At 34.1% G+C, this 8,090-nt stretch overlaps 1 pseudogene; it reads left to right on the top strand.

Moving 5' to 3' along the window:
* The first annotated feature begins 3,429 nt into the window (after window positions 1–3,429).
* On the top strand, window positions 3,430–4,804 carry LOC132188170 (acidic endochitinase-like; annotated as a pseudogene).
* The last annotated feature ends 3,286 nt before the right edge of the window (window positions 4,805–8,090 follow it).

An 8,090-nucleotide genomic window follows, 5' to 3' on the forward strand; every position in this document is an offset into this window, starting at 1 on the left:
ATATATATAATTAAAATATTAATAATGTAGTCATATAGTGTATAACTATTTATAGTTAACTAGTGTATTGTGTGTATTAAACTAAGTTAACTAATTAGTTAATTGGTTTAGTTATTCTATATAGAGAGCTAATTGGTTAATATAAAAAAAATAAAAAATAAAAATAAAATAAAAATAAAATAAAATTGTTAGATAATTTGTATATATAATAAACGGTTTTTTTTTTTATCAAAGTCAATTTCATATATTAGTAATATTAAACATGTTTTTGCTACTATTAAGTGTTAAGAGTAAACTCTTTTTTATTTTCCTTGTATTTGTTTGCTTATAAGTGTCCCACACCAATAAAATAAAATCAAGTACACATCTCTTACAATAATAGTTAGCTTGTCTGTCTCACATGAAAAAGCAAAAAAACTTTCTCACCCAAGTAATATATAAAAATGATGCAAGCCTCTCTTACTGAGCCAAGGTTCTAGTTATCCCACATGGAATGTCTCAAAAGGAGAGGCTTGAATTACAAAGTTGCCCTCAATTTGTTGATTGGGAAGTAAAACATTTTTACTAATATATTATTATTATTATTAAATTTAATTTAATTTGTCTCATTGGTATGATGAGTCATTTAAGTTAAATTTTCATTAGCTGAACCGGCTCGGTTCGGCTCGCCCGCTTGACTTGCCTACTAGACAAGCTCGAGCTCGACTTGTACACAGAATTTTCCTTGGTGAGCCGAGCCAAGCTTAAATTTTTGAGCTCGGCATGAGCTCAGCTCGAGCTTGACCTTGTGAAATTTTTAAATGTTCCGAGCTTGGACGGCCCTGGCTCACCCAAGCTCGGCTCATTTACAGCACTACCGCCATGTGATACCATGTTTCATGTGTCAATTGATTCATATATATGTAATGTCATTGTAAATTCGCCTAAAGCGACTCATCACAACGTACAAGTTGGCAATTTAGTTCGAGGAACGAATCTAGTGGTCAAAAACTTGTCGTGCCATTGGAAAAAAAAAAAAAAAAAAAATAGACAAAGTCACAAAAGTATGTCTTCACATTTTTAACATGGATTTAGCTGTAGCGGGAGGAAAAGATAGTGTTAGAAAAATAGGAGAAAATATAGAAAACTAAAATGCTCCTAATGCATGTTACAACATCACTTTTCTTAAGAAAATATTTGCTCCCACCAGAACTGGTATGTAACAGGCAACATATAGTCCATAATCGAGGCCCGGGCAGTTTCCTATTTGTCAATTGTCAAGCTGCCATAGCGTCTTATATATGTTTGATGGGACAATAATTAGTAATGATACTAACAAGAAAAAAAAAAAAGGAAATAAATAAATAAATAAATAATGGTGCAAAGGACGTGATATTCATGCCCGTCCGTTTGGTGATTATCATTCATTTTATTTGAAATTGAGAATATTCATCTCGAGAATATTATGATGTACGTCCACGGGACTACAGGCACATGGCATTTATGATCTTGAAAATGTCAAATAATTTGTATAAGAAAACTAAAATATATCCCTAAGCAGCATATACATCAAGTTCGTAAAGTAACACCATGTTAAACACAACACACACAGTAGTGCCCACGTTGGCAAAAGTAGGCAACCCTTGCATCTTCTCTTATCAACAAAATTCATAGAATTACTATGCCAGTTGAATTCATTTGTTTGGGATAGACATAAATTGACAAGGAATTCATTTGATAGAATGTGAATAAAGTAGGTAAATTTTTGCGATTAAGTGGTAAAAGGGATTTTGCTCAATTAAGTGGAAAAAGTATGGGCTTTCGAAACCCAATAACAACTTGTTTCAGTCAAACAGTAAATCATTATTAGACAGATAAAAGATATTGGCTCTCTGGATGAGTGTATACATGTGCTTTTGTGCTGATATTGTCTTCTATTATATATTATATTAGCCGGTTATATGCTAATATAATATAATATAATTTAAAGAAAATGAGGGAAACATGCTGCAAATTAAGATGATAAGATGATTCTTGAGCAAGACCCCACACGATGGAGAGCAAGGACTTCCTTTCTTTATCAATTATCTCCACCACGTTTTCTGTTTTTTGTTTTTAATAAGTATTATCAGGACCACTTTTATTTTTATTTTTATTTTTATAAGCATTATATATCATGGACCACGCTCGTCCTTTTTTTTTTTGGAAGTATTATCTGGACGACCAGAAGAGGTTTTTTTTGTTTTTTTTTTTGTTTTCAGGAACACGTTTTTGTTATCAGGACCACTTTTGTTTTGTAAGTATCACTTACTTCCAATTACGGATGGGTTTTCTTAGAGTGTGATTGGTATTGCGATTTTTAAACTAAAAATGTAATTTTAAATTAAATTGTAGAGATTGTATGTATTATTTAAAAATACTTTTTTTAAAAAAAATTGTGATTTGAAAACATAAAAATATTGGCATTTTCAAATCGTTGGCAAATGAATGTATTTTTAAAACACGTACGCCTTTAAAAGCTAAACAGCAATTTTACCAAATATTTATATAAAATTTTAAAAATCATATTTTTAAATTGAATGTTTTGAAATCATAAACCTAAACGGGAGCTATAAATCTAAGACCCAACTAGTTTGCAATTAGATTAGACGTCCCATGTGACCGAGAAAGTTGATAAAAGAAGGTGTTAGTAGAATAATAGAGGTGGAAAATATGGTGCACGTACGAGAGATTAATTCGGACGAACTGAACCAATCGGCTTCAAAATAAAGGATTTAGGCTATGTACAAGTTTTGTTCTTCATGATATGGATCGAGGATGAACTATAGGAGCGATATTTGTTTCCTTTTTCTCTCTCTGATCTCTCTCTAATTACCGGATCAATATAATTTGTTTCAACGCAGGGAGAAAATATCTGTGGATGGCATTTGGTCTAATGGGCATATATATCCAAATCAATACGCATTAGGGTACTTGATCATATTAGTTGATGCATCATACGCTCTTGCAATCATGAAAGTGGATAGTTAAAAATAGAGACCAAATGTAGTGGCTTTGAAAAAATAGATAATTAATATATATATATATATATATATATATATATATATAAAATGGAGAGTAAATTATTATGATAATTAAGCCGCATGTGAATAGGATTTTTTTTATTGTATTTATTCCCGTTTAAGTTGACTAGCATATTCAGTTTTATTGTTGGGTACATAATGGGATTCTGGGATAGACCATTCTGTAATTAAGCACTTGAGGAAATTAAACATGTATTTTCACTAGAAATATAAATGAAGTTAGCCTATTAAACTTTATTAAGTCATTTGTCAAATTTCAGGGTTGAGATAGTAATTTCCTCTACACACAAAAAAGAATCTGATACTCTCTCCTTGTATGCCTATAAATAGATATTCCTTCACCATCGATTCTCAAGCAAAGCACCAAGTAAGCAAATTATCACACTACTAGTAATGGCTCGGCAATTACTCACCCCCCCATTAGCCTTGTTCTACGTTTTACTCATGATTGTCCTGATCAATGGCTCACAAGCCGCTGGCATAATCTCGGTGTACTGGGGCCAAAATGCAAGTGAGGGCACTTTAGCTGATGCTTGCGGTACTAGTAGCAATTATAGTATTGTGAACATAGCTTTCCTATCCAAATTTGGCGATGGCACCGCCACGCTCAACCTATCCGGCCATTGTGACGCAACCACTAATGGGTGCACCGGTTTAGGCAACGACATCAAAGCTTGTCAAAAACAAAATATCAAAGTCATGCTTTCTATTGGAGGCCACAACGGAAGTGGTAGCTACCACCTTTCCTCAGCTGCTGACGCCAGGCAAGCATTGCTAGCTAATTTTCATTATATTCTTATTGAGACATTATATTTCAAATAGGAAAATAGAAAAGTTAATTTGGGTTTTTCTGTATTTCCTTTCCTCTTTCTTCAAGTATATATATAGGGATCGAATGAATAGTGCACGTTCATTGATATTTGGTGCATGTGCGTGCAGTAGTTTTGCAACCTATTTGTGGGACCATTATCTTGGGGGCGAATCTTACTGTGACCGTCCGTTTGGTGATGCGGTCCTTGATGGCGTTGACTTCGCTATTGAAAAAGAGAGCGAGTACTGGGACGAGGTGGCAAGGAAGCTCTCAAGTTTTTACACGCAGCAGACGAAGAAGGCCTACTTATTAACTGCGGCTCCACAATGTCCTTTTCCAGACCCTCATCTAAAAGATGCAATAGACACTCGCCTGTTTGACTACATTTCGGTCCAATTTTACAACAGGAGTGCGAGTTTAAGTACAATTTCGATAAAGTTAAGGCTTCTATTGAAAAATGGGTTACTCACATCAAAGATTTTAAGAGTTTATTACTTTTGGGGTTCCCTGCAGCCGAAGAAGCAGCTGATAGTGGCTACGTGAATCCCCGTGCTCTTGTAGAGCAGGAGTTAAAAGTGATTGATCATGATAATCCAAAATACGGGGGTGTTACGCTTTGGAATAGGTATTATGACAAATTGAGTAACTTTAGCTCAATTATTAAGCCCTATGTTTGAACTTTGAACTACTCCTCAGATCGATCGTGTTAACGTAAAACTACCTGCGCGCATTTGGGTGTCTACTCTGCAGCCTTTGTAATCTTTCATCATTTCCTTTGTCATCGATCTTTTTAAGTTTGTCGTTATCTTCAATAAGCAGGTAGCTAGCTAGTGAATTATAATTTGATATGTATTCTACCAAACTTGTGAGATGAGACTACTTATATCTCATTAATCAATAAAAAGATGCACCAGCTGGTGTTTCTTGTCAATGATCTTAACATGACATGTTACTTCAAAAAGTCTAATTGCATGCCCTAACCCTCGATCCCAAACTTGCAATCTCCTTTAGGTAATTATAATATTTTTGCTACTCAAAAACTATTTTTAACTTTTAAAATTGTAATATCATGGGGTTGCCCCTAAGTTGTTGAGATCCTTTACAATACTTACGATTGCAAGAGGTGCAATCTGCCAAATCATGGCTATTCATCACAACGAATTGCCCGGCCAACAGCTTCTACGTCATCAATTTAGATTAAGAGCATATTTAAGATTGTATTTGAGAAATAGAGTTTTTAAGTCAAAAAAGCCTTCTAAAAACGTTTCATTTTTAAACTTATGCCAAAAATGCGTTTTGTCATTTTTAAGAGTAAAAAAGTCAAACAAGTACTTTTAGAGTTTTTTACCAAATATGTCAGCTTTTTGTGTGACATAACTTTTTATGTTTTAAAAGTACTTTTTAAGCTCTCTAACGCAATTCGAAACAAATTTTAAATAGTGTTAAGTGCCTTTGAGTTACTTGTAATATGCCTTAATATCAAATGATCATCTCGATTTTGAAAAGTGCTGTAAATTGTACCTATCTTAAGCTTAAATATCAAGATGGTACGTCTATCCATAGTTTTAATGGGGAAACACATCAAACTAGTCATAAACTGTCATATGGCCCATATGGGACATGTCACGTTTTGATAGGACTATATAGGAGTTGATGACGTGGATCATTGTTAATTTTATGAACGGAATATAGATGAACGTACTATCTACGTACATTTATTGAATGTATGTGTACAAGTACCATGCATCTGTGATAATTTTATAGAGGATTATATTTGATTTTGGGTTAAACCATATGTACCAAAAAAGTCAATTACCCCTAAAAATTAACTTGAACCCAAACATATATATTCAAAACCGTAGTTAAATATCCACATTTTTTAGGTACTTGTCTGGGAATGGACATTGTGGGTGGTGACGAGGTTAGCCACACCTTCCTCCCTCCTCAAAAACAATGGCAATATTCTCTTGGCAACAGCACCATAATACCAAATTCCAATATAGTAAGTTACGAAAATTACTTAACAGGGCGGTACGTATCTCCGAGTCTGCTGGGTTCTGGGCCTCTTTCGGTAGGTTTAAGACTCAAGTGACCAAGTCCCTTGCTGGGTTCGGACATAGAGATTGAGGGCTCCTGGGCTTGAGGGCTTGGGCCATGTTTCCTAAATCCGGTTGGGTCTTCTCTCGGGTATGGGCCTTATTGTTACTTAGGTGGTTCATGGGCGGGCCGCCGGTCATACTTATAAGAGTTCCCCAAATCTCTTGGATATATGGTTAGTAAAACTGTAAAGTCCATCTATGGGAATTTAGAGGTGTGTGTTCCTAGGCTTCAAGGTGGGCTTTAGCTCGAGCTTCATGGATATAAGGTTAGTAAAACTGTAAAATCCATCTATAACATAAGAGTTTGAAGTATTTCTCGATCCTACAAGAGTCTCTAATTCCCTTGACCATAAGTGAATTTGACAAATTAAGGGGTGGAATGACCTTTATATTCCCTAAACTCTTAAGTAATTATGATATTTCAAATGTTTAAATGACATGGCAACATATTCACCACATGATATTATGTATACAGTTAGATCAGCAAAATAAAATCTTGACCATAAAATAACTTGAAATGGAGAAGATGTTTAGATAAAATGATACATCTTATTTTCTAGTTTAATAAGTTTGCAATGTCATACTTCTCATTAAGTTTGGAGTCAAATCAGACGAAAAATGGGTAGAAGCCTAGAACCACATGTCTCATTGATGATAATTATTGATTGGACTTTCTTCCTTCTTTTCCACTTGGGCTACTAATTAAGTTTGATATGGGGAAAAGAAATATCACAAACTCATTAACAGCTGCAAATTTCTCAACAACATAATTCAAACAGTACTGCTTTTGATTTTGGAATATCTGTAATATTACCACTGCGGTCATCTTCTTAATTAATTACTTCTATATATGCTTAGAAGACTAATTCTTAGTAAAAGGCAAAACTTATACGTGTAGATACCCATTAATGCCTGCGCGCAGGCTGCAGCTGCACGAGAAGAACTGGCGCGGCCTGGATCGACGAGGTTCAATATTGGTTCCATGCATCCACGTGTCGACGTACGTGTTCATAAAATTTGAGTTGATAAGGTTTTTGGCAAAAATGTTGACAAGAATGCTCTGTGGAACACGTTTCTTTTTATCGCGCCCTCTTTTTCATCATCTTATTGGTCCCCCAATGCAATTTTAGATGCCCTTGTTAAATTTTTGGCAACCATTTGATGCTTCGACATGGGTCACACTCTCACTCTGACCTACTCATTAAGTTGAGTTAAGGTTTTTGGCCCCGCTTAAATTTTGACAACAATGCGATGTTGACAATTCATATTTTTGGGTCGCACATGTTTCTATTGCGATTTGGATTTCTTCAAATTAAACTACCACTTCATTGCGATTTAAATTTGAGCATTTATCGAGACTAGTTGGATGGTTAGAACACTCGCAACAGTACTATTCCTACATTCTTATCCATTTCCCAAATGTTGAAAAGGCTCTTAAAGAACATGCAACAATCTCCCTATGGTAATATTATATTAATATAAAAAAATACTTTTTTTTCCTCTATTTTCTATGGCATTTATTTGAGAATATTTAAATGACTTTATTTTTTCTCTCTGCTAGTGCACTTACACCAATTGATTAAGAAATGTTTTTTTTTTTTAAAAAAAAAAAAAAAAAATCTCTCATCCATTTCCATCCATTTATATATATTTTTTTCAAATTCACCATTGTATATATAAGATGTAATGCAAATTTATCTAATGATAAATTTGAAAAGTTGATTGATGGAAGATGGATGAGAGACGGAAGAATATATAGCATGTCTCTACACCACTTAAGCCACTGACTAAGGCTCCTAATTTATAAAAGGAGGGACCGGTTTGTAATTTAAGACAACTATAAGAATTGATTTTGATGTATTCCTTTTCTTTAAAAGAAATTATTTACTGTTTCAACCAAACAATAAATCATTATTAGACAGATCGATAAAAGATATTGGTTCTTTGGATGGGTGTATACGTGTGCTTTTGTGCGGATATTGTCTCCCCTCTCGCATACTCTCCCCAAACCCACAAAGAATTAAGGAACGCCTCACCGTTAAGAAAAGATAAAATTTGAAAAATATCACAGTTAGAAAAATGACAAGCTTTTAAAACATGACTATTAAGAAAAGTTAA

The sequence above is a fragment of the Corylus avellana genome, chromosome ca7, assembly GCF_901000735.1.
Source record: "Corylus avellana chromosome ca7, CavTom2PMs-1.0".
NCBI lineage: Eukaryota > Viridiplantae > Streptophyta > Magnoliopsida > Fagales > Betulaceae > Corylus > Corylus avellana.